Source organism: Dendrobates tinctorius, unplaced genomic scaffold, assembly GCF_039654945.1.
Source record: "Dendrobates tinctorius isolate UK_male_01 unplaced genomic scaffold, ASM3965494v1 ptg000063l, whole genome shotgun sequence".
NCBI classification, from domain to species: Eukaryota; Metazoa; Chordata; class Amphibia; order Anura; family Dendrobatidae; genus Dendrobates; species Dendrobates tinctorius.
The window spans coordinates 14662724-14689790 of record NW_027361731.1 but is presented as its reverse complement, the minus strand read 5'-3'; positions in this window follow the sequence as shown (position 1 = coordinate 14689790).

The following is a 27067-nucleotide window of genomic DNA, read 5'->3' as shown; positions in this document are numbered from 1 at the left end:
CTGGAAAGAAGGCAGCTGGAGTGGAGGAAACCTGGACTGCAAGAGGAGAGACAGCCGAGGGGAGCAGCCAGACACTTCCGCCCTCCCCCGCTGTGACAGGCAGATTAACAGAGAGGCAGCCTCAGGCTGGAAAGAAGGCAGCTGGAGTGGAGGAAACCTGGACTGCAGGAGGAGAGACAGCCGAGGGGAGCAGCCAGACACTTCCCCCCTCCCCTGCTGTGACAGGCAGATTAACAGAGAGGCAGCCTCAGGCTGGAAAGAAGGCAGCTGGAGTGGAGGAAACCTGGACTGCAGGAGGAGAGACAGCCGAGGGGAGCAGCCAGACACTTCCGCCCTCCCCCGCTGAGACAGGCAGATTAACAGAGAGGCAGCGTCAGGCTGGAAAGAAGGCAGCTGGAGTGGAGGAAACCTGGACTGCAGGAGGAAAGACAGCCGAGGGGAGCAGCCAGACACTTCCCCCCTCCCCTGCTGTGACAGGCAGATTAACAGAGAGGCAGCGTCAGGCTGGAAAGAAGGCAGCTGGAGTGGAGGAAACCTGGACTGCAGGAGGAGAGACAGCCGAGGGGAGCAGCCAGACACTTCCCCACTCCCCCGCTGTGACAGGCAGATTAACAGAGAGGCAGCCTCAGGCTGGAAAGAAGGCAGCTGGAGTGGAGGAAACCTGGACTGCAGGAGGAGAGACAGCCGAGGGGAGCAGCCAGACACTTCCGCCCTCCCCCGCTGTGACAGGCAGATTAACAGAGAGGCAGCGTCAGGCTGGAAAGAAGGCAGCTGGAGTGGAGGAAACCTGGACTGCCGGAGGAGAGACAGCCGAGGGGAGCAGCCAGACACTTCCGCCCTCCCCCGCTGTGACAGGCAGATTAACAGAGAGGCAGCGTCAGGCTGGAAAGAAGGCAGCTGGAGTGGAGGAAACCTGGACTGCCGGAGGAGAGACAGCCGAGGGGAGCAGCCAGACACTTCCGCCCTCCCCCGCTGTGACAGGCAGATTAACAGAGAGGCAGCGTCAGGCTGGAAAGAAGGCAGCTGGAGTGGAGGAAACCTGGACTGCAGGAGGAGAGACAGCCGAGGTGAGCAGCCAGACACTTCCCCACTCCCTCGCTGTGACAGGCAGATTAACAGAGAGGCAGCGTCAGGCTGGAAAGAAGGCAGCTGGAGTGGAGGAAACCTGGACTGCAGGAGGAGAGACAGCCGAGGGGAGCAGCCAGACACTTCCCCCCTCCCCTGCTGTGACAGGCAGATTAACAGAGAGGCAGCGTCAGGCTGGAAAGAAGGCAGCTGGAGTGGAGGAAACCTGGACTGCAGGAGGAGAGACAGCCGAGGGGAGCAGCCAGACACTTCCCCACTCCCCCGCTGTGACAGGCAGATTAACAGAGAGGCAGCGTCAGGCTGGAAAGAAGGCAGCTGGAGTGGAGGAAACCTGGACTGCAGGAGGAGAGACAGCCGAGGGGAGCAACCAGACACTTCCGCCCTCCCCCGCTGTGACAGGCAGATTAACAGAGAGGCAGCGTCAGGTTGGAAAGAAGGCAGCTGGAGTGGAGGAAACCTGGACTGCAGGAGGAGAGACAGCCGAGGGGAGCAACCAGACACTTCCGCCCTCCCCCGCTGTGACAGGCAGATTAACAGAGAGGCAGCCTCAGGCTGGAAAGAAGGCAGCTGGAGTGGAGGAAACCTGGACTGCAGGAGGAGAGACAGCCGAGGGGAGCAGCCAGACACTTCCCCCCTCCCCTGCTGTGACAGGCAGATTAACAGAGAGGCAGCCTCAGGCTGGAAAGAAGGCAGCTGGAGTGGAGGAAACCTGGACTGCAGGAGGAGAGACAGCCGAGGGGAGCAGCCAGACACTTCCCCCCTCCCCTGCTGTGACAGGCAGATTAACAGAGAGGCAGCGTCAGGCTGGAAAGAAGGCAGCTGGAGTGGAGGAAACCTGGACTGCAGGAGGAGAGACAGCCGAGGGGAGCAGCCAGACACTTCCCCACTCCCCCGCTGTGACAGGCAGATTAACAGAGAGGCAGCGTCAGGCTGGAAAGAAGGCAGCTGGAGTGGAGGAAACCTGGACTGCAGGAGGAGAGACAGCCGAGGTGAGCAGCCAGACACTTCCCCACTCCCTCGCTGTGACAGGCAGATTAACAGAGAGGCAGCGTCAGGCTGGAAAGAAGGCAGCTGGAGTGGAGGAAACCTGGACTGCAGGAGGAGAGACAGCCGAGGGGAGCAGCCAGACACTTCCCCACTCCCCCGCTGTGACAGGCAGATTAACAGAGAGGCAGCGTCAGGCTGGAAAGAAGGCAGCTGGAGTGGAGGAAACCTGGACTGCAGGAGGAGAGACAGCCGAGGGGAGCAGCCAGACACTTCCGCCCTCCCCCGCTGTGACAGGCAGATTAACAGAGAGGCAGCGTCAGGCTGGAAAGAAGGCAGCTGCAGTGGAGGAAACCTGTACTGCAGGAGGAGAGACAGCCGAGGGGAGCAGCCAGACACTTCCCCACTCCCCCGCTGTGACAGGCAGATTAACAGAGAGGCAGCGTCAGGCTGGAAAGAAGGCAGCTGGAGTGGAGGAAACCTGGACTGCAGGAGGAGAGACAGCCGAGGGGAGCAGCCAGACACTTCCGCCCTCCCCCGCTGTGACAGGCAGATTAACAGAGAGGCAGCCTCAGGCTGGAAAGAAGGCAGCTGGAGTGGAGGAAACCTGGACTGCAGGAGGAGAGACAGCCGAGGGGAGCAGCCAGACACTTCCCCACTCCCCCGCTGTGACAGGCAGATTAACAGAGAGGCAGCCTCAGGCTGGAAAGAAGGCAGCTGGAGTGGAGGAAACCTGGACTGCAGGAGGAGAGACAGCCGAGGGGAGCAGCCAGACACTTCCGCCCTCCCCCGCTGTGACAGGCAGATTAACAGAGAGGCAGCGTCAGGCTGGAAAGAAGGCAGCTGGAGTGGAGGAAACCTGGACTGCAGGAGGAGAGACAGCCGAGGGGAGCAGCCAGACACTTCCCCACTCCCCCGCTGTGACAGGCAGATTAACAGAGAGGCAGCGTCAGGCTGGAAAGAAGGCAGCTGGAGTGGAGGAAACCTGGACTGCAAGAGGAGAGACAGCCGAGGGGAGCAGCCAGACACTTCCGCCCTCCCCCGCTGTGACAGGCAGATTAACAGAGAGGCAGCCTCAGGCTGGAAAGAAGGCAGCTGGAGTGGAGGAAACCTGGACTGCAGAAGGAGAGACAGCCGAGGGGAGCAGCCAGACACTTCCGCCCTCCCCCGCTGTGACAGGCAGATTAACAGAGAGGCAGCGTCAGGCTGGAAAGAAGGCAGCTGGAGTGGAGGAAACCTGGACTGCAGGAGGAGAGACAGCCGAGGGGAGCAGCCAGACACTTCCGCCCTCCCCCGCTGTGACAGGCAGATTAACAGAGAGGCAGCCTCAGGCTGGAAAGAAGGCAGCTGGAGTGGAGGAAACCTGGACTGCAGGAGGAGAGACAGCCGAGGGGAGCAGCCAGACACTTCCGCCCTCCCCCGCTGAGACAGGCAGATTAACTGAGAGGCAGCGTCAGGCTGGAAAGAAGGCAGCTGGAGTGGAGGAAACCTGGACTGCAGGAGGAGAGACAGCCGAGGGGAGCAGTCACTTCCTCCCTCCCCCGCTGTGACAGGCAGATTAACAGAGAGGCAGCGTCAGGCTGGAAAGAAGGCAGCTGGAGTGGAGGAAACCTGGACTGCAGGAGGAGAGACAGCCGAGAGGAGCAGCCAGACACTTCCCCACTCCCTCGCTGTGACAGGCAGATTAACAGAGAGGCAGCGTCAGGCTGGAAAGAAGGCAGCTGGAGTGGAGGAAACCTGGACTGCAGGAGGAGAGACAGCCGAGGGGAGCAGCCAGACACTTCCGCCCTCCCCCGCTGTGACAGGCAGATTAACAGAGAGGCAGCGTCAGGCTGGAAAGAAGGCAGCTGGAGTGGAGGAAACCTGGACTGCAGGAGGAGAGACAGCCGAGGGGAGCAGCCAGACACTTCCACCCTCCCCCGCTGTGACAGGCAGATTAACAGAGAGGCAGCCTCAGGCTGGAAAGAAGGCAGCTGGAGTGGAGGAAGCCTGGACTGCAGGAGGAGAGACAGCCGAGGGGAGCAGCCAGACACTTCCGCCCTCCCCCGCTGTGACAGGCAGATTAACAGAGAGGCAGCGTCAGGCTGGAAAGAAGGCAGCTGGAGTGGAGGAAACCTGGACTGCAGGAGGAGAGACAGCCGAGGGGAGCAGCCAGACACTTCCACCCTCCCCCGCTGTGACAGGCAGAATAACAGAGAGGCAGCGTCAGGCTGGAAAGAAGGCAGCTGGAGTGGAGGAAACCTGGACTGCAGGAGGAGAGACAGCCAAGGGGAGCAGCCAGACACTTCCACCCTCCCCCGCTGTGACAGGCAGATTAACAGAGAGGCAGCGTCAGGCTGGAAAGAAGGCAGCTGGAGTGGAGGAAACCTGGACTGCAGAAGGAGAGACAGCCGAGGGGAGCAGCCAGACACTTCCGCCCTCCCCCGCTGTGACAGGCAGATTAACAGAGAGGCAGCGTCAGGCTGGAAAGAAGGCAGCTGGAGTGGAGGAAACATGGACTGCAGGAGGAGAGACAGCCGAGGGGAGCAGCCAGACACTTCCCCACTCCCCCGCTGTGACAGGCAGATTAACAGAGAGGCAGCCTCAGGCTGGAAAGAAGGCAGCTGGAGTGGAGGAAACCTGGACTGCAGGAGGAGAGACAGCCGAGGGGAGCAGCCAGACACTTCCGCCCTCCCCCGCTGTGACAGGCAGATTAACAGAGAGGCAGCCTCAGGCTGGAAAGAAGGCAGCTGGAGTGGAGGAAACCTGGACTGCAGGAGTAGAGACAGCCGAGGGGAGCAGCCAGACACTTCCGCCCTCCCCCGCTGTGACAGGCAGATTAACAGAGAGGCAGCCTCAGGCTGGAAAGAAGGCAGCTGGAGTGGAGGAAACCTGGACTGCAGGAGGAGAGACAGCCAAGGGGAGCAGCCAGACACTTTTACCCTCCCACGCTGTGACAGGCAGATTAACAGAGAGGCAGCGTCAGGCTGGAAAGAAGGCAGCTGGAGTGGAGGAAACCTGGACTGCAGAAGGAGAGACAGCCGAGGGGAGCAGCCAGACACTTCCGCCCTCCCCTGCTGTGACAGGCAGATTAACAGAGAGGCAGCGTCAGGCTGGAAAGAAGGCAGCTGGAGTGGAGGAAACCTGGACTGCAGGAGGAGAGACAGCCGAGGGGAGCAGCCAGACACTTCCGCCCTCCCCCGCTGTGACAGGCAGATTAACAGAGAGGCAGCCTCAGGCTGGAAAGAAGGCAGCTGGAGTGGAGGAAACCTGGACTGCAGGAGGAGAGACAGCCGAGGGGAGCAGCCAGACACTTCCCCCCTCCCCCGCTGTGACAGGCAGATTAACAGAGAGGCAGCCTCAGGCTGGAAAGAAGGCAGCTGGAGTGGAGGAAACCTGGACTGCAGGAGGAGAGACAGCCGAGGGGAGCAGCCAGACACTTCCCCACTCCCTCGCTGTGACAGGCAGATTAACAGAGAGGCAGCGTCAGGCTGGAAAGAAGGCAGCTGGAGTGGAGGAAACCTGGACTGCAGGAGGAGAGACAGCAGAGGGGAGCAGCCAGACACTTCCGCCCTCCCCCGCTGTGACAGGCAGATTAACAGAGAGGCAGCGTCAGGCTGGAAAGAAGGCAGCTGGAGTGGAGGAAACCTGGACTGCAGGAGGAGAGACAGCCGAGGGGAGCAGCCAGACACTTCCACCCTCCCCCGCTGTGACAGGCAGATTAACAGAGAGGCAGCGTCAGGCTGGAAAGAAGGCAGCTGGAGTGGAGGAAACCTGGACTGCAGGAGGAGAGACAGCCGAGGGGAGCAGCCAGACACTTCCCCACTCCCCCGCTGTGACAGGCAGATTAACAGAGAGGCAGCCTCAGGCTGGAAAGAAGGCAGCTGGAGTGGAGGAAACCTGGACTGCAGGAGGAGAGACAGCCGAGGGGAGCAGCCAGACACTTCCCCACTCCCCCGCTGTGACAGGCAGATTAACAGAGAGGCAGCGTCAGGCTGGAAAGAAGGCAGCTGGAGTGGAGGAAACCTGGACTGCAGGAGGAGAGACAGCCGAGGGGAGCAGCCAGACACTTCCGCCCTCCCCCGCTGTGACAGGCAGATTAACAGAGAGGCAGCGTCAGGCTGGAAAGAAGGCAGCTGGAGTGGAGGAAACCTGGACTGCAGGAGGAGAGACAGCCGAGGGGAGCAGCCAGACACTTCCGCCCTCCCCCGCTGTGACAGGCAGATTAACAGAGAGGCAGCCTCAGGCTGGAAAGAAGGCAGCTGGAGTGGAGGAAACCTGGACTGCAGGAGGAGAGACAGCCAAGGGGAGCAGCCAGACACTTCCACCCTCCCCCGCTGTGACAGGCAGATTAACAGAGAGGCAGCGTCAGGCTGGAAAGAAGGCAGCTGGAGTGGAGGAAACCTGGACTGCAGAAGGAGAGACAGCCGAGGGGAGCAGCCAGACACTTCCGCCCTCCCCCGCTGTGACAGGCAGATTAACAGAGAGGCAGCGTCAGGCTGGAAAGAAGGCAGCTGGAGTGGAGGAAACCTGGACTGCAGGAGGAGAGACAGCCAAGGGGAGCAGCCAGACACTTCCGCCCTCCCCCGCTGTGACAGGCAGATTAACAGAGAGGCAGCCTCAGGCTGGAAAGAAGGCAGCTGGAGTGGAGGAAACCTGGACTGCAGGAGGAGAGACAGCCGAGGGGAGCAGCCAGACACTTCCCCACTCCCCCGCTGTGACAGGCAGATTAACAGAGAGGCAGCCTCAGGCTGGAAAGAAGGCAGCTGGAGTGGAGGAAACCTGGACTGCAGGAGGAGAGACAGCCGAGGGGAGCAGCCAGACACTTCCCCCCTCCCCTGCTGTGACAGGCAGATTAACAGAGAGGCAGCGTCAGGCTGGAAAGAAGGCAGCTGGAGTGGAGGAAACCTGGACTGCAGGAGGAGAGACAGCCGAGGGGAGCAGCCAGACACTTCCGCCCTCCCCCGCTGTGACAGGCAGATTAACAGAGAGGCAGCGTCAGGCTGGAAAGAAGGCAGCTGGAGTGGAGGAAACCTGGACTGCAGGAGGAGAGACAGCCGAGGGGAGCAGCCAGACACTTCCCCCCTCCCCCGCTGTGACAGGCAGATTAACAGAGAGGCAGCCTCAGGCTGGAAAGAAGGCAGCTGGAGTGGAGGAAACCTGGACTGCAGGAGGAGAGACAGCCGAGGGGAGCAGCCAGACACTTCCGCCCTCCCCCGCTGTGACAGGCAGATTAACAGAGAGGCAGCCTCAGGCTGGAAAGAAGTCAGCTGGAGTGGAGGAAACCTGGACTGCAGGAGGAGAGACAGCCGAGGGGAGCAGCCAGACACTTCCGCCCTCCCCCGCTGTGACAGGCAGATTAACAGAGAGGCAGCGTCAGGCTGGAAAGAAGGCAGCTGGAGTGGAGGAAACCTGGACTGCAGGAGGAGAGACAGCCGAGGGGAGCAGCCAGACACTTCCCCACTCCCTCGCTGTGACAGGCAGATTAACAGAGAGGCAGCCTCAGGCTGGAAAGAAGGCAGCTGGAGTGGAGGAAACCTGGACTGCAGGAGGAGAGACAGCCGAGGGGAGCAGCCAGACACTTCCGCCCTCCCCCGCTGTGACAGGCAGATTAACAGAGAGGCAGCGTCAGGCTGGAAAGAAGGCAGCTGGAGTGGAGGAAACCTGGACTGCAGGAGGAGAGACAGCCGAGGGGAGCAGCCAGACACTTCCCCACTCCCTCGCTGTGACAGGCAGATTAACAGAGAGGCAGCCTCAGGCTGGAAAGAAGGCAGCTGGAGTGGAGGAAACCTGGACTGCAGGAGGAGAGACAGCCGAGGTGAGCAGCCAGACACTTCCGCCCTCCCCCGCTGTGACAGGCAGATTAACAGAGAGGCAGCGTCAGGCTGGAAAGAAGGCAGCTGGAGTGGAGGAAACCTGGACTGCAGGAGGAGAGACAGCCGAGGGGAGCAGCCAGACACTTCCGCCCTCCCCCGCTGTGACAGGCAGATTAACAGAGAGGCAGCGTCAGGCTGGAAAGAAGGCAGCTGGAGTGGAGGAAACCTGGACTGCAGGAGGAGAGACAGCCGAGGGGAGCAGCCAGACACTTCCACCCTCCCCCGCTGAGACAGGCAGATTAACTGAGAGGCAACCTCAGGCTGGAAAGAAGGCAGCTGGAGTGGAGGAAACCTGGACTGCAGGAGGAGAGACAGCCGAGGGGAGCAGTCACTTCCTCCCTCCCCCGCTGTGACAGGCAGATTAACAGAGAGGCAGCGTCAGGCTGGAAAGAAGGCAGCTGGAGTGGAGGAAACCTGGACTGCAGGAGGAGAGACAGCCGAGGGGAGCAGCCAGACACTTCCCCACTCCCCCGCTGTGACAGGCAGATTAACAGAGAGGCAGCCTCAGGCTGGAAAGAAGGCAGCTGGAGTGGAGGAAACCTGGACTGCAGGAGGAGAGACAGCCGAGGGGAGCAGCCAGACACTTCCGCCCTCCCCCGCTGTGACAGGCAGATTAACAGAGAGGCAGCGTCAGGCTGGAAAGAAGGCAGCTGGAGTGGAGGAAACCTGGACTGCAGGAGGAGAGACAGCAGAGGGGAGCAGCCAGACACTTCCGCCCTCCCCCGCTGTGACAGGCAGATTAACAGAGAGGCAGCATCAGGCTGGAAAGAAGGCAGCTGGAGTGGAGGAAACCTGGACTGCAGGAGGAGAGACAGCCAAGGGGAGCAGCCAGACACTTCCACCCTCCCCCGCTGTGACAGGCAGATTAACAGAGAGGCAGCGTCAGGCTGGAAAGAAGGCAGCTGGAGTGGAGGAAACCTGGACTGCAGGAGGAGAGACAGCCGAGGGGAGCAGCCAGACACTTCCGCCCTCCCCCGCTGTGACAGGCAGATTAACAGAGAGGCAGCGTCAGGCTGGAAAGAAGGCAGCTGGAGTGGAGGAAACCTGGACTGCAGGAGGAGAGACAGCCGAGGGGAGCAGCCAGACACTTCCCCACTCCCCCGCTGTGACAGGCAGATTAACAGAGAGGCAGCGTCAGGCTGGAAAGAAGGCAGCTGGAGTGGAGGAAACCTGGACTGCAGGAGGAGAGACAGCCGAGGGGAGCAGCCAGACACTTCCGCCCTCCCCCGCTGTGACAGGCAGATTAACAGAGAGGCAGCCTCAGGCTGGAAAGAAGGCAGCTGGAGTGGAGGAAACCTGGACTGCAGGAGGAGAGACAGCCGAGGGGAGCAGCCAGACACTTCCGCCCTCCCCCGCTGTGACAGGCAGATAAACAGAGAGGCAGCGTCAGGCTGGAAAGAAGGCAGCTGGAGTGGAGGAAACCTGGACTGCAGGAGGAGAGACAGCCGAGGGGAGCAGCCAGACACTTCCGCCCTCCCCCGCTGTGACAGGCAGATTAACAGAGAGGCAGCCTCAGGCTGGAAAGAAGGCAGCTGGAGTGGAGGAAACCTGGACTGCAGAAGGAGAGACAGCCGAGGGGAGCAGCCAGACACTTCCGCCCTCCCCCGCTGTGACAGGCAGATTAACAGAGAGGCAGCGTCAGGCTGGAAAGAAGGCAGCTGGAGTGGAGGAAACCTGGACTGCAGGAGGAGAGACAGCCGAGGGGAGCAGCCAGACACTTCCGCCCTCCCCCGCTGTGACAGGCAGATTAACAGAGAGGCAGCCTCAGGCTGGAAAGAAGGCAGCTGGAGTGGAGGAAACCTGGACTGCAGGAGGAGAGACAGCCGAGGGGAGCAGCCAGACACTTCCACCCTCCCCCGCTGAGACAGGCAGATTAACTGAGAGGCAGCGTCAGGCTGGAAAGAAGGCAGCTGGAGTGGAGGAAACCTGGACTGCAGGAGGAGAGACAGCCGAGGGGAGCAGTCACTTCCTCCCTCCCCCGCTGTGACAGGCAGATTAACAGAGAGGCAGCGTCAGGCTGGAAAGAAGGCAGCTGGAGTGGAGGAAACCTGGACTGCAGGAGGAGAGACAGCCGAGAGGAGCAGCCAGACACTTCCCCACTCCCTCGCTGTGACAGGCAGATTAACAGAGAGGCAGCGTCAGGCTGGAAAGAAGGCAGCTGGAGTGGAGGAAACCTGGACTGCAGGAGGAGAGACAGCCGAGGGGAGCAGCCAGACACTTCCGCCCTCCCCCGCTGTGACAGGCAGATTAACAGAGAGGCAGCGTCAGGCTGGAAAGAAGGCAGCTGGAGTGGAGGAAACCTGGACTGCAGGAGGAGAGACAGCCGAGGGGAGCAGCCAGACACTTCCCCACTCCCTCGCTGTGACAGGCAGATTAACAGAGAGGCAGCGTCGGGCTGGAAAGAAGGCAGCTGGAGTGGAGGAAACCTGGACTGCAAGAGGAGAGACAGCCGAGGGGAGCAACCAGACACTTCCCCACTCCCTCGCTGTGACAGGCAGATTAACAGAGAGGCAGCCTCAGGCTGGAAAGAAGGCAGCTGGAGTGGAGGAAACCTGGACTGCAGGAGGAGAGACAGCCGAGGGGAGCAGCCAGACACTTCCGCCCTCCCCCGCTGTGACAGGCAGATTAACAGAGAGGCAGCGTCAGGCTGGAAAGAAGGCAGCTGGAGTGGAGGAAACCTGGACTGCAGGAGGAGAGACAGCCGAGGGGAGCAGCCAGACACTTCCACCCTCCCCCGCTGTGACAGGCAGAATAACAGAGAGGCAGCGTCAGGCTGGAAAGAAGGCAGCTGGAGTGGAGGAAACCTGGACTGCAGGAGGAGAGACAGCCAAGGGGAGCAGCCAGACACTTCCACCCTCCCCCGCTGTGACAGGCAGATTAACAGAGAGGCAGCGTCAGGCTGGAAAGAAGGCAGCTGGAGTGGAGGAAACCTGGACTGCAGAAGGAGAGACAGCCGAGGGGAGCAGCCAGACACTTCCGCCCTCCCCCGCTGTGACAGGCAGATTAACAGAGAGGCAGCGTCAGGCTGGAAAGAAGGCAGCTGGAGTGGAGGAAACATGGACTGCAGGAGGAGAGACAGCCGAGGGGAGCAGCCAGACACTTCCCCACTCCCCCGCTGTGACAGGCAGATTAACAGAGAGGCAGCCTCAGGCTGGAAAGAAGGCAGCTGGAGTGGAGGAAACCTGGACTGCAGGAGGAGAGACAGCCGAGGGGAGCAGCCAGACACTTCCGCCCTCCCCCGCTGTGACAGGCAGATTAACAGAGAGGCAGCGTCAGGCTGGAAAGAAGGCAGCTGCAGTGGAGGAAACCTGGACTGCAGGAGGAGAGACAGCCGAGGGGAGCAGCCAGACACTTCCGCCCTCCCCCGCTGTGACAGGCAGATTAACAGAGAGGCAGCCTCAGGCTGGAAAGAAGGCAGCTGGAGTGGAGGAAACCTGGACTGCAGGAGGAGAGACAGCCGAGGGGAGCAGCCAGACACTTCCCCACTCCCCCGCTGTGACAGGCAGATTAACAGAGAGGCAGCCTCAGGCTGGAAAGAAGGCAGCTGGAGTGGAGGAAACCTGGACTGCAGGAGGAGAGACAGCCGAGGGGAGCAGCCAGACACTTCCGCCCTCCCCCGCTGTGACAGGCAGATTAACAGAGAGGCAGCCTCAGGCTGGAAAGAAGGCAGCTGGAGTGGAGGAAACCTGGACTGCAGGAGGAGAGACAGCCAAGGGGAGCAGCCAGACACTTCCGCCCTCCCCCGCTGTGACAGGCAGATTAACAGAGAGGCAGCGTCAGGCTGGAAAGAAGGCAGCTGGAGTGGAGGAAACCTGGACTGCAGAAGGAGAGACAGCCGAGGGGAGCAGCCAGACACTTCCGCCCTCCCCCGCTGTGACAGGCAGATTAATAGAGAGGCAGCGTCAGGCTGGAAAGAAGGCAGCTGGAGTGGAGGAAACCTGGACTGCAGGAGGAGAGACAGCCGAGGGGAGCAGCCAGACACTTCCGCCCTCCCCCGCTGTGACAGGCAGATTAACAGAGAGGCAGCCTCAGGCTGGAAAGAAGGCAGCTGGAGTGGAGGAAACCTGGACTGCAGGAGGAGAGACAGCCGAGGGGAGCAGCCAGACACTTCCCCCCTCCCCCGCTGTGACAGGCAGATTAACAGAGAGGCAGCCTCAGGCTGGAAAGAAGGCAGCTGGAGTGGAGGAAACCTGGACTGCAGGAGGAGAGACAGCCGAGAGGAGCAGCCAGACACTTCCCCACTCCCTCGCTGTGACAGGCAGATTAACAGAGAGGCAGCGTCAGGCTGGAAAGAAGGCAGCTGGAGTGGAGGAAACCTGGACTGCAGGAGGAGAGACAGCCGAGGGGAGCAGCCAGACACTTCCGCCCTCCCCCGCTGTGACAGGCAGATTAACAGAGAGGCAGCGTCAGGCTGGAAAGAAGGCAGCTGGAGTGGAGGAAACCTGGACTGCAGGAGGAGAGACAGCCGAGGGGAGCAGCCAGACACTTCCACCCTCCCCCGCTGTGACAGGCAGATTAACAGAGAGGCAGCGTCAGGCTGGAAAGAAGGCAGCTGGAGTGGAGGAAACCTGGACTGCAGGAGGAGAGACAGCCGAGGGGAGCAGCCAGACACTTCCCCACTCCCCCGCTGTGACAGGCAGATTAACAGAGAGGCAGCGTCAGGCTGGAAAGAAGGCAGCTGGAGTGGAGGAAACCTGGACTGCAGGAGGAGAGACAGCCGAGGGGAGCAGCCAGACACTTCCGCCCTCCCCCGCTGTGACAGGCAGATTAACAGAGAGGCAGCCTCAGGCTGGAAAGAAGGCAGCTGGAGTGGAGGAAACCTGGACTGCAGGAGGAGAGACAGCCGAGGGGAGCAGCCAGACACTTCCCCACTCCCCCGCTGTGACAGGCAGATTAACAGAGAGGCAGCCTCAGGCTGGAAAGAAGGCAGCTGGAGTGGAGGAAACCTGGACTGCAGGAGGAGAGACAGCCGAGGGGAGCAGCCAGACACTTCCGCCCTCCCCCGCTGTGACAGGCAGATTAACAGAGAGGCAGCGTCAGGCTGGAAAGAAGGCAGCTGGAGTGGAGGAAACCTGGACTGCAGGAGGAGAGACAGCCGAGGGGAGCAGCCAGACACTTCCCCACTCCCCCGCTGTGACAGGCAGATTAACAGAGAGGCAGCGTCAGGCTGGAAAGAAGGCAGCTGGAGTGGAGGAAACCTGGACTGCAAGAGGAGAGACAGCCGAGGGGAGCAGCCAGACACTTCCGCCCTCCCCCGCTGTGACAGGCAGATTAACAGAGAGGCAGCCTCAGGCTGGAAAGAAGGCAGCTGGAGTGGAGGAAACCTGGACTGCAGGAGGAGAGACAGCCGAGGGGAGCAGCCAGACACTTCCCCCCTCCCCTGCTGTGACAGGCAGATTAACAGAGAGGCAGCCTCAGGCTGGAAAGAAGGCAGCTGGAGTGGAGGAAACCTGGACTGCAGGAGGAGAGACAGCCGAGGGGAGCAGCCAGACACTTCCGCCCTCCCCCGCTGAGACAGGCAGATTAACAGAGAGGCAGCGTCAGGCTGGAAAGAAGGCAGCTGGAGTGGAGGAAACCTGGACTGCAGGAGGAAAGACAGCCGAGGGGAGCAGCCAGACACTTCCCCCCTCCCCTGCTGTGACAGGCAGATTAACAGAGAGGCAGCGTCAGGCTGGAAAGAAGGCAGCTGGAGTGGAGGAAACCTGGACTGCAGGAGGAGAGACAGCCGAGGGGAGCAGCCAGACACTTCCCCACTCCCCCGCTGTGACAGGCAGATTAACAGAGAGGCAGCCTCAGGCTGGAAAGAAGGCAGCTGGAGTGGAGGAAACCTGGACTGCAGGAGGAGAGACAGCCGAGGGGAGCAGCCAGACACTTCCGCCCTCCCCCGCTGTGACAGGCAGATTAACAGAGAGGCAGCGTCAGGCTGGAAAGAAGGCAGCTGGAGTGGAGGAAACCTGGACTGCCGGAGGAGAGACAGCCGAGGGGAGCAGCCAGACACTTCCGCCCTCCCCCGCTGTGACAGGCAGATTAACAGAGAGGCAGCGTCAGGCTGGAAAGAAGGCAGCTGGAGTGGAGGAAACCTGGACTGCAGGAGGAGAGACAGCCGAGGGGAGCAGCCAGACACTTCCCCACTCCCCCGCTGTGACAGGCAGATTAACAGAGAGGCAGCGTCAGGCTGGAAAGAAGGCAGCTGGAGTGGAGGAAACCTGGACTGCAAGAGGAGAGACAGCCGAGGGGAGCAGCCAGACACTTCCGCCCTCCCCCGCTGTGACAGGCAGATTAACAGAGAGGCAGCCTCAGGCTGGAAAGAAGGCAGCTGGAGTGGAGGAAACCTGGACTGCAGGAGGAGAGACAGCCGAGGGGAGCAGCCAGACACTTCCCCCCTCCCCTGCTGTGACAGGCAGATTAACAGAGAGGCAGCCTCAGGCTGGAAAGAAGGCAGCTGGAGTGGAGGAAACCTGGACTGCAGGAGGAGAGACAGCCGAGGGGAGCAGCCAGACACTTCCGCCCTCCCCCGCTGAGACAGGCAGATTAACAGAGAGGCAGCGTCAGGCTGGAAAGAAGGCAGCTGGAGTGGAGGAAACCTGGACTGCAGGAGGAAAGACAGCCGAGGGGAGCAGCCAGACACTTCCCCCCTCCCCTGCTGTGACAGGCAGATTAACAGAGAGGCAGCGTCAGGCTGGAAAGAAGGCAGCTGGAGTGGAGGAAACCTGGACTGCAGGAGGAGAGACAGCCGAGGGGAGCAGCCAGACACTTCCCCACTCCCCCGCTGTGACAGGCAGATTAACAGAGAGGCAGCCTCAGGCTGGAAAGAAGGCAGCTGGAGTGGAGGAAACCTGGACTGCAGGAGGAGAGACAGCCGAGGGGAGCAGCCAGACACTTCCGCCCTCCCCCGCTGTGACAGGCAGATTAACAGAGAGGCAGCGTCAGGCTGGAAAGAAGGCAGCTGGAGTGGAGGAAACCTGGACTGCCGGAGGAGAGACAGCCGAGGGGAGCAGCCAGACACTTCCGCCCTCCCCCGCTGTGACAGGCAGATTAACAGAGAGGCAGCGTCAGGCTGGAAAGAAGGCAGCTGGAGTGGAGGAAACCTGGACTGCCGGAGGAGAGACAGCCGAGGGGAGCAGCCAGACACTTCCGCCCTCCCCCGCTGTGACAGGCAGATTAACAGAGAGGCAGCGTCAGGCTGGAAAGAAGGCAGCTGGAGTGGAGGAAACCTGGACTGCAGGAGGAGAGACAGCCGAGGTGAGCAGCCAGACACTTCCCCACTCCCTCGCTGTGACAGGCAGATTAACAGAGAGGCAGCGTCAGGCTGGAAAGAAGGCAGCTGGAGTGGAGGAAACCTGGACTGCAGGAGGAGAGACAGCCGAGGGGAGCAGCCAGACACTTCCCCCCTCCCCTGCTGTGACAGGCAGATTAACAGAGAGGCAGCGTCAGGCTGGAAAGAAGGCAGCTGGAGTGGAGGAAACCTGGACTGCAGGAGGAGAGACAGCCGAGGGGAGCAGCCAGACACTTCCACCCTCCCCCGCTGTGACAGGCAGATTAACAGAGAGGCAGCCTCAGGCTGGAAAGAAGGCAGCTGGAGTGGAGGAAACCTGGACTGCAGGAGGAGAGACAGCCGAGGGGAGCAGCCAGACACTTCCCCACTCCCCCGCTGTGACAGGCAGATTAACAGAGAGGCAGCGTCAGGCTGGAAAGAAGGCAGCTGGAGTGGAGGAAACCTGGACTGCAGGAGGAGAGACAGCCGAGGGGAGCAACCAGACACTTCCGCCCTCCCCCGCTGTGACAGGCAGATTAACAGAGAGGCAGCGTCAGGTTGGAAAGAAGGCAGCTGGAGTGGAGGAAACCTGGACTGCAGGAGGAGAGACAGCCGAGGGGAGCAACCAGACACTTCCGCCCTCCCCCGCTGTGACAGGCAGATTAACAGAGAGGCAGCCTCAGGCTGGAAAGAAGGCAGCTGGAGTGGAGGAAACCTGGACTGCAGGAGGAGAGACAGCCGAGGGGAGCAGCCAGACACTTCCCCCCTCCCCTGCTGTGACAGGCAGATTAACAGAGAGGCAGCGTCAGGCTGGAAAGAAGGCAGCTGGAGTGGAGGAAACCTGGACTGCAGGAGGAGAGACAGCCGAGGGGAGCAGCCAGACACTTCCCCACTCCCCCGCTGTGACAGGCAGATTAACAGAGAGGCAGCGTCAGGCTGGAAAGAAGGCAGCTGGAGTGGAGGAAACCTGGACTGCAGGAGGAGAGACAGCCGAGGTGAGCAGCCAGACACTTCCCCACTCCCTCGCTGTGACAGGCAGATTAACAGAGAGGCAGCGTCAGGCTGGAAAGAAGGCAGCTGGAGTGGAGGAAACCTGGACTGCAGGAGGAGAGACAGCCGAGGGGAGCAGCCAGACACTTCCCCACTCCCCCGCTGTGACAGGCAGATTAACAGAGAGGCAGCCTCAGGCTGGAAAGAAGGCAGCTGGAGTGGAGGAAACCTGGACTGCAGGAGGAGAGACAGCCGAGGGGAGCAGCCAGACACTTCCCCACTCCCTCGCTGTGACAGGCAGATTAACAGAGAGGCAGCGTCAGGTTGGAAAGAAGGCAGCTGGAGTGGAGGAAACCTGGACTGCAGAAGGAGAGACAGCCGAGGGGAGCAGCCAGACACTTCCGCCCTCCCCCGCTGTGACAGGCAGATTAACAGAGAGGCAGCGTCAGGCTGGAAAGAAGGCAGCTGGAGTGGAGGAAACCTGGACTGCAGGAGGAGAGACAGCCGAGGGGAGCAGCCAGACACTTCCGCCCTCCCCCGCTGTGACAGGCAGATTAACAGAGAGGCAGCGTCAGGCTGGAAAGAAGGCAGCTGGAGTGGAGGAAACCTGGACTGCAGGAGGAGAGACAGCCGAGGGGAGCAGCCAGACACTTCCCCACTCCCCCGCTGTGACAGGCAGATTAACAGAGAGGCAGCCTCAGGCTGGAAAGAAGGCAGCTGGAGTGGAGGAAACCTGGACTGCAGGAGGAGAGACAGCCGAGGGGAGCAGCCAGACACTTCCACCCTCCCCCGCTGTGACAGGCAGATTAACAGAGAGGCAGCCTCAGGCTGGAAAGAAGGCAGCTGGAGTGGAGGAAACCTGGACTGCAGGAGGAGAGACAGCCGAGGGGAGCAGCCAGACACTTCCGCCCTCCCCTGCTGTGACAGGCAGATTAACAGAGAGGCAGCGTCAGGCTGGAAAGAAGGCAGCTGGAGTGGAGGAAACCTGGACTGCAGGAGGAGAGACAGCCGAGGGGAGCAGCCAGACACTTCCGCCCTCCCCCGCTGTGACAGGCAGATTAACAGAGAGGCAGCGTCAGGCTGGAAAGAAGGCAGCTGGAGTGGAGGAAACCTGGACTGCAGGAGGAGAGACAGCCGAGGGGAGCAGCCAGACACTTCCCCACTCCCCCGCTGTGACAGGCAGATTAACAGAGAGGCAGCCTCAGGCTGGAAAGAAGGCAGCTGGAGTGGAGGAAACCTGGACTGCAGGAGGAGAGACAGCCGAGGGGAGCAGCCAGACACTTCCACCCTCCCCCGCTGTGACAGGCAGATTAACAGAGAGGCAGCCTCAGGCTGGAAAGAAGGCAGCTGGAGTGGAGGAAACCTGGACTGCAGGAGGAGAGACAGCCGAGGGGAGCAGCCAGACACTTCCCCACTCCCCCGCTGTGACAGGCAGATTAACAGAGAGGCAGCCTCAGGCTGGAAAGAAGGCAGCTGGAGTGGAGGAAACCTGGACTGCAGGAGGAGAGACAGCCGAGGGGAGCAGCCAGACACTTCCCCCCTCCCCTGCTGTGACAGGCAGATTAACAGAGAGGCAGCGTCAGGCTGGAAAGAAGGCAGCTGGAGTGGAGGAAACCTGGACTGCAGGAGGAGAGACAGCCGAGGGGAGCAGCCAGACACTTCCCCACTCCCCCGCTGTGACAGGCAGATTAACAGAGAGGCAGCGTCAGGCTGGAAAGAAGGCAGCTGGAGTGGAGGAAACCTGGACTGCAGGAGGAGAGACAGCCGAGGTGAGCAGCCAGACACTTCCCCACTCCCTCGCTGTGACAGGCAGATTAACAGAGAGGCAGCGTCAGGCTGGAAAGAAGGCAGCTGGAGTGGAGGAAACCTGGACTGCAGGAGGAGAGACAGCCGAGGGGAGCAGCCAGACACTTCCCCACTCCCCCGCTGTGACAGGCAGATTAACAGAGAGGCAGCCTCAGGCTGGAAAGAAGGCAGCTGGAGTGGAGGAAACCTGGACTGCAGGAGGAGAGACAGCCGAGGGGAGCAGCCAGACACTTCCCCACTCCCTCGCTGTGACAGGCAGATTAACAGAGAGGCAGCGTCAGGTTGGAAAGAAGGCAGCTGGAGTGGAGGAAACCTGGACTGCAGAAGGAGAGACAGCCGAGGGGAGCAGCCAGACACTTCCGCCCTCCCCCGCTGTGACAGGCAGATTAACAGAGAGGCAGCGTCAGGCTGGAAAGAAGGCAGCTGGAGTGGAGGAAACCTGGACTGCAGGAGGAGAGACAGCCGAGGGGAGCAGCCAGACACTTCCGCCCTCCCCCGCTGTGACAGGCAGATTAACAGAGAGGCAGCGTCAGGCTGGAAAGAAGGCAGCTGGAGTGGAGGAAACCTGGACTGCAGGAGGAGAGACAGCCGAGGGGAGCAGCCAGACACTTCCCCACTCCCCCGCTGTGACAGGCAGATTAACAGAGAGGCAGCCTCAGGCTGGAAAGAAGGCAGCTGGAGTGGAGGAAACCTGGACTGCAGGAGGAGAGACAGCCGAGGGGAGCAGCCAGACACTTCCACCCTCCCCCGCTGTGACAGGCAGATTAACAGAGAGGCAGCCTCAGGCTGGAAAGAAGGCAGCTGGAGTGGAGGAAACCTGGACTGCAGGAGGAGAGACAGCCGAGGGGAGCAGCCAGACACTTCCGCCCTCCCCTGCTGTGACAGGCAGATTAACAGAGAGGCAGCGTCAGGCTGGAAAGAAGGCAGCTGGAGTGGAGGAAACCTGGACTGCAGGAGGAGAGACAGCCGAGGGGAGCAGCCAGACACTTCCGCCCTCCCCCGCTGTGACAGGCAGATTAACAGAGAGGCAGCGTCAGGCTGGAAAGAAGGCAGCTGGAGTGGAGGAAACCTGGACTGCAGGAGGAGAGACAGCCGAGGGGAGCAGCCAGACACTTCCCCACTCCCCCGCTGTGACAGGCAGATTAACAGAGAGGCAGCCTCAGGCTGGAAAGAAGGCAGCTGGAGTGGAGGAAACCTGGACTGCAGGAGGAGAGACAGCCGAGGGGAGCAGCCAGACACTTCCACCCTCCCCCGCTGTGACAGGCAGATTAACAGAGAGGCAGCCTCAGGCTGGAAAGAAGGCAGCTGGAGTGGAGGAAACCTGGACTGCAGGAGGAGAGACAGCCGAGGGGAGCAGCCAGACACTTCCCCACTCCCCCGCTGTGACAGGCAGATTAACAGAGAGGCAGCGTCAGGCTGCAAAGAAGGCAGCTGGAGTGGAGGAAACCTGTACTGCAGGAGGAGAGACAGCCGAGGGGAGCAGCCAGACACTTCCCCACTCCCTCGCTGTGACAGGCAGATTAACAGAGAGGCAGCGTCAGGCTGCAAAGAAGGCAGCTGGAGTGGAGGAAACCTGGACTGCAGGAGGAGAGACAGCCGAGGGGAGCAGCCAGACACTTCCCCACTCCCCCGCTGTGACAGGCAGATTAACAGAGAGGCAGCGTCAGGCTGGAAAGAAGGCAGCTGGAGTGGAGGAAACCTGGACTGCAGGAGGAGAGACAGCCGAGGGGAGCAGCCAGACACTTCCCCACTCCCCCGCTGTGACAGGCAGATTAACAGAGAGGCAGCGTCAGGCTGGAAAGAAGGCAGCTGGAGTGGAGGAAACCTGGACTGCAGGAGGAGAGACAGCCGAGGGGAGCAGCCAGACACTTCCCCCCTCCCCCTGTGGTGACAGGAGGATTATCAGTGTGCGAGGTGGCAGGCAGACCAACAGTTCATGCAGATATCCAGGAGGCTAAAGCCCCCGTCACACACAGCCAGCGAGATCGCTAGCGAGATCGCTGCTGAGTCACAAGTTTTGTGACGCAACAGTGATCTCACCATCGATATCGCTGTGTGTGACATCTATCAGCGAGTGGCCCCTATGCCGGGTATCGCTGATCGTGCTCAAAAGCCCTGGACTTTTTTTTGATCGTTGGTCTCCCGCTGGCCAGGACGCATCGCTGCATGTGGCAGTGGGAGAGCAACGATCAGCGAGCTCCCAGCTCGTATCCAAGGTAAACAGCGGGTTTCTAAGTGCCACGAGGTGCTTAAAAACCCGCAGTGTACCTTAGATACCAGCGTGCTGGTGCAGGGAGCTGGTATCTAAGGTACACTGTGGGTTTCTAAGTGCCGTGCGGCGCTTAGAAATCCGATGTTCACTTTGCATACGAGCTCCCTGCACCAGCGCACTGGTATCTAAGGTACACAGTGACGCGCGCGCTTGTCGTCGCTGGTGCTGATCGCTGGTGAAGCTGCCTGTTTAGCAGCTCACTAGCGATCATGTTGCGACACACCAGCGATCCTGACAAGGTCATATCGTTGTCGGGATCGCTGGTGAGTCGCTATGTGTGACGGGGCCCTAAGGGAGAGGGAGCCTTGCCCAGGGAAGCTGGCGGGGGCAGACACCAAAAGGAGCTTCTGCAAAACAGACTGGTGACACCCTAGTGGACACCTGCCTCTCCATATAAAGGCCCTTTTCTTGAGGCAACTATAAGTGTAACTACAGCGGTGTGAGAAGATCTAGAGCACACAGACTATATATACATAAACTGATTAACAGAAGGAAGCTATCACACCACTTACATCTCCCACAGTATAAGGCGATGTGCCCACGTTGCGTGTTAAAACGCACACCGAAAACCGGACTCCTTCCCAGAAATCGCGCGTTTTTTTACACTCAATTTCACCGCGATTCTGTTCGCGATTTTGCCGCAATTTTCTCAAGCACTTTCCAAGCGATTTGAAGCGTCGCTTGGAAAGTGATTGACAGGTTGGTCACACTCATCAAACATAGTGTTTGACAAGTGTGAGCAACTTTTTACTATTGAGGCCGCCTATAATAGTAAAAGATGAAATGTTAAAAATGATAAAAAAATAAAAAATCGGGGTATATTTACCTTCCGACGTCCCGCGCTGCCATCCCGGGCCTCAGCGTCCCAGCGATGCCTTGTGAGACCTGTGATGACGTAGTCTCGCGTTGCTATAGCGATCTCGCGAGACTACGTCATCACAGGACCTTGCCGCAAGGCATTACTGGGAACGCTGAGGCCGGGAATGCAGCGCGGGACGCCGGAAGGTAAATATACCCCGATTTTGTATTTTTTATTCTTTTTTTTACTGGGGTATGGTACCCAGGGCCTGGAGGACAGTCTCCTCTCCTCCACACCGTGGGTACCAACCGCACATGAGACGCTTAACTTCCCGCATGGTGGGCATAGCCACATGCGGGAAGTAAGCGATTCTCACGCATTCCTATGGGTGCGGAATCGCGGCAATTCTTTGCGATTCCGCACAAAAGAATGAGCATGCTGCGATTTTTTCCGCGATGCGATTCCGCCGCGGAAAGAAGCGCAGCATTAGCACAGCATGTGCGGACTGCCATAGGAATGCATGGGGGGCGTTCTGTACACGATTTTTAAACGTTTTTGCGCCGAAAATCGCGGCAAAAACGTTTAAGAATCGCATCGTGGGCACATAGCCTAAATCAAAGAGTAAAGGTACTGTCACACTTAGCGATGTACCAGCGATCCCGACCAGCGATATGACGCTAAGTGGTCGCTAGTGAGCTGCCACACAGGCAGATCTCACCAGCGACATCGCTGGGGACGGGGGTCGCTACTTACCTGTCACACTAGGCGATCCTGCGTCCTCCCTTCCGGCTCCACGCTCGTCACTCATCTCTCCACAGGAAGCGCCGCAGGAAGCTGACGACGAGAAACGGTCCAGGACGTTCTCGCGCGATCAGCGATAACCAGCGGGGGAGCCGGTCGCAGGTAAGTATCAGACACAGCGATATCGCTAGCAATATCGCTATAACGTCACAAGTTATAGCGATATTGCTAGCGATATCGCTTAGTGTGACAGTACCTTTAAAGCACAGAACCCGTTAAACCTGCATATCAGTACAAGGAAACAGTGCATGATAATTACCTTCCTTAGGGCCCCGTCACACATAGCGACGCCCCAGCGATCTCGACAACGACATGAACTTGTCAGGATCGCTTGTGTGTCGCTACATGATCGCTGGTCAGCTGCCAAACAGGCAGATCTCAGCAGCGATCAGGACCAGCGACAGGAGGGTAACAAGCGACGCACGTCACTTAGTTACCGGCAGTGTACGTTAGAGACCAGCGCGCTGGTGCAGGGAGCTGGTAACCAAGGTAAACATCGGGTTACTAAGCGCCGCGCGGCACTTAGAAACCCGATGTTTACCTTGGTTACCAGCTGCCTGCACCAGTATGTATGAGAGAAAGCGGAGGGCACCACTAACAATCTATAAACATGGAAAAAACGACAAGAGGGCTCACCAGGGTATGTAAACAACTAGGCAAAGCAGAGGAGAAAAGTCATACCCATACAAAGGGAACACCTCAATCGTACCAAAAATGTATATAGCAATATGTAAAAATGTATAAATTTTATTAGTGATCAAAAACAGGCACATATATGAAAAAGCTCAAAACACATATAAAAACATTTAAAATTGCAATTGGTTATGCAAAGACACCCAAAACAATGCCACACCTTAATATAAAGCGGCGCTTAGAAACTCGATGTTTACCTTGGTTACCAGGCTCCAGCTTGCTGATAGCTGGTCTCCCGCCTGTCACACGCAGCGATGCATGCTGGCCAGCGGGAGACCAGCGATCAAAAAAATGTCCAGGCCATTCCAGCACGATCAGCGATACCCGGCAGGGGGGGCCGGTCGCTGGTCAGTGTCACACACAGCGATCTCGCTGGTGAGATAGCTGTTGCGTCACAAAACTTGTGACTCAGCAGTGATCTCGCTAGCGAGATCGCTGTCTGTGATGGGGGCTTTACATCCAAAATGAAGTAGGAGGGAACACAGCACCCATTAGGGAAATATGAGTACAAACCACAAAGCATTGAAATTTTTGGAGTCCTCCTTTCGGTCACTGAATAAAATCTTTAACCCTGCAGTATATGAACTCAACAGTTGATAAAAGATGAAGGTGACTGTTGGACATGGTCTCTTCAATGGTTAATACTTGTCCAGATATAGTCCACCACAGGACTATACTGGTGGAAAGGTTACAGGGCAGATGAGAACCGTCTGTATGATGAGGCTTAACTAAACTACAGGAGGAAAAAAAAAAAAATTCCTAAGTAAAGGGGAACCCAGTCCCTAATTATAAACACAGAGAGGCTACAAAATAGCCTGTACAAGTTAAAAAAGGAAGAATTATGGTCAAAATAGGATGTTCGACGGGACCGAATAACCATAGAAAAACATCATCAAATAAAAATATGGAGAAATTCATTACAAAACAAAGTAGTTCCAGACAAGAAATGTCATACTCAAAAAACGTCATTGAGGAACAAGAATCAGGAGAAGAAGAGTCTACCTATCCAATAGATTCAGATAAACCCATATCCAGTGGTTTTATTAAAAATATCCTGTCTTCTGCCTTTGCATCTTTAGCTAAAGACCTTTCGGAAATCAAGAAAGACATACAACACATCGGGAACAGAGTGGAGGAATTAGAGGGAGCACAGGCTAAACTAACTGCCTGTACAGAGAAAATAACAGAAGGTCTGCAACTTCATGAAGATCACATTAACACCCTGTATATCACATTGGAAGACATAGAAATAGAAGGAATAATCTTAGAGTCTGAGGCATTCCGGAAGCAGCGGGGCAGGAAGATGTGACAGCTGTCTTAACGGAACTTTTTTTTACCCATGCTAGGCCCAGGTGAAGGTCAGGTGCTGGTCCTAGAAAGAGCCCACAGGGCATTAAAACCTAAACCCAAGCCAATGGAACTTCCTAGGGACATAATCTGCAGGATCCTTGACTTCCGTATGAAGGAGAAGATTTTCAAAGAGGCGATATCAATGGAAACTCTAAAATACAGAGACTCCACAGTTTACATATACCAAGACCTTGCCCCTTCAACTTTATCCAAGCGACACATACTAAAACCCTTCACAGATGTATTAAAAGAAAGACATATCCTTTTCCGATGGCTCTTCCCGTTTGGTCTACTTATTACAGCAGAGGGCAGGAGATACACGGCCAGAACAACAGCGGATATAGCGAAAATATGTGAAGAACTGGAAATTCAGCTCGACCTGATTCCCGACCTGAGATCACTACATACGAACCTCCAACCTCTGGACCTACCAGTACAGGAGAAATGGAAAAAAGTTGGGAATCCTAAAAGCCAAAGAAGTAGCAAAAGATAAGCAGAAGTTCAAAGATCAGGAGAAAAGTGAACTCTGGAAAATAATGGAAGATTATGAAGAGGACCTTATGTTTTATAGGTTCTCTTCTCCAGATATGTTTTTCGGTTGTGTTCCTCTTCCTATAGATCTCTCTACCATATCTAATTCCATGCATTAGAGAACGTTATAATGGTTAAGCCTTATAAGACTGCCCATAATATTGCTCATAAGTGGTTTAATATGCTTTGCTGTTACTTAAATTTGTCGCTTTTCCCTGGCTTGGTATAATCTAGTTGGACAAATGGTTAGAATATTAGAGTTAGGGCATCAAGCACATTCCTGTGTTATTCTGTTTATGTTGTCTCTTCTCATTCTTATGTCCCCCTTTCCTACCTCTCTCTTCCATACAGCCATTGATGGTGCAGCGTACTGCAGCTCATGGACCGGACATCACAACAAATTGCTATGGGTAGCCAAACACAAGAAACAGTCATAGCATCGTATAATGTGACGGGACTGAATGCACCAATCAAAAGGTCCCAGGTACTGGCACACATGGGGATAGGTATTGTGTTGCTACAAGAGACACATTTCACACAAGAGAAAGCCCCAAATTTAGACAAACATCATTACTATGACACCTGGTATCATTCATACTCATCCTCCAGGAAATCGAGAGAAGTCGCAATTGCAATATCCAAACACACAGCATTCCAATACATGGAGGCGCTCAAGGATAACGATGGCAGATTTATTTTTATCAAAGGGAAAATTGCCCATAAATTGGCAACGAAAAGCAATTTATACGCCCCCAATACGAAACAAGATATTTGGTTCCCCAAGACGATGAGAGAGGCTAACAATTTTATAGAGGGCACCCTGATCCTGGGAGGTGACTTAAATATGCCTCTTGAACCAGTAGTAGACTCCTCAACAGGGAAATCAAACGTAACCAAAAAAGCAATTAAAAAAAAGCATCTCCGCGACTCTACATTTGCACCAGCTAATAGACACATGGAGATTTTTATATCCTAATTCAAAAGACTTCACCCACTTTTCCCAAAAACAATCGTCCTATAGTCAAATAGATTATCTCTTCCTGCCGTTCCAGATGATTTGGAAGCTAAAGGACGCGCAGATAATCTCGAATGTCCATTCTGACCACTCGATACTTATAAATAAAATAGTGCTGGGTCACAGACCAAAAAATAACACATGGAGACTTAATGAGATCCTTTTGTCTGAACAGTCCGCCAAAGGGAAAATACTGAGAACGATAAAAGAATACTTTGAACTTAACACACAAGATAACACACCATTCCCTATTGTTTGGGAAGCTCACAAGGCGGTGGCAAGAGGGGAATGGATCTCTATTGCCTCACATAAAAACAAGACACGACAGACAAATCTGGAGTCTCTCTTTAAAGAGATCCAGATCCTTGAAAAAGAACACAAACAAATGCTCTAACCAGACACTTTTACTCTTTTGTCGCCAAAAAGGCGAGAACTCAGGGATATAATGAATAAGGATTCAATCAAGGTGTTCACAAAAAGGAAACACAAAATGCTTGCACATGGGGATAAAGTGTCAAAATTCATGGTGTCTCAGATTAAAAAGAGAAAAGCGAAGTCACTAATATATACGCTCAAAAAATCAAATGGAGTGAAAATTAGAGACCCAGATGGCATTGCTTCAGCCTTTAAAGAATATTACTCCTCTCTATATAATCTGCGCCCTTGTGAGAGTGAAGAACAATTAGAAACAAGAAAGGTTAACATAAAAGAATTTTTAAATACCATTAATTTACCAAACCTTTCCGAAGAACAGCAACTAGAATTAGTAGGCCCTTTCAAATTGCGGGAACTCCAGTCTGCCATGTCGAACTGTCCAGCAGACAAGAGCCCAGGCCCAGATGGACTCCCTGCCTCCTACTATAAAGCCTTCCAGGAGACATTGAGCCCAGACATTCTGAAGATGTGTAATGAGGTGTTGGGGGGAGCGACCTTCCCGAAACAGACACTAGAAGCACACATATCGTTGATCCATAAAGAAGGCAAAGACTCAGAGATATGAAGCAATTATAGACCAATCTCTTTATTGAACAACGATCTTAAATTGTTTGTAAAAATGATTGCCAAAAGAATAGGTCTGGTATTAGATACATTAATCTCACCGGAACAGGTGGGGTTTGTCGGGGGCAGAGAAGGTAGGGATAACTCTCTAAGAGTCTTATACCTGATGCAACATGCTAAAATCCATCATAAACCATTGGTGTTGATGGGAACGGATGCGGAAAAGGCGTTCGACAGGGTGGACTGGACTTTTATGCAAGAGACCTTGGAGAGATTTGGGTTTCCACCAATGTTAATCAATGCCATTTTTCAAATGTACACATACCCAACAGCCAGGATAAGGATAAATAGACTTGTCCACTCCCTTTGTAATTAAAAATGGCACTCGTCAAGGTTGCCCGCTCTCGCCGACCCTATTTGTTTTGACTATTGAAACTCTGATTCAAAGACTTAGACAGCAACCGGACATAGAAGGTGTTAGATTAGCTGGAATATCCCATATTGTAGCATCTTTTGCAGATGACTTATTACTATTATTGACAAATCCTAGCAAAGAAATCCCTGCTGTGCTGGAACTGTTAGAAAAATTTGGAGACATATCAAATTTTAAAATAAATCTTGATAAATCGGA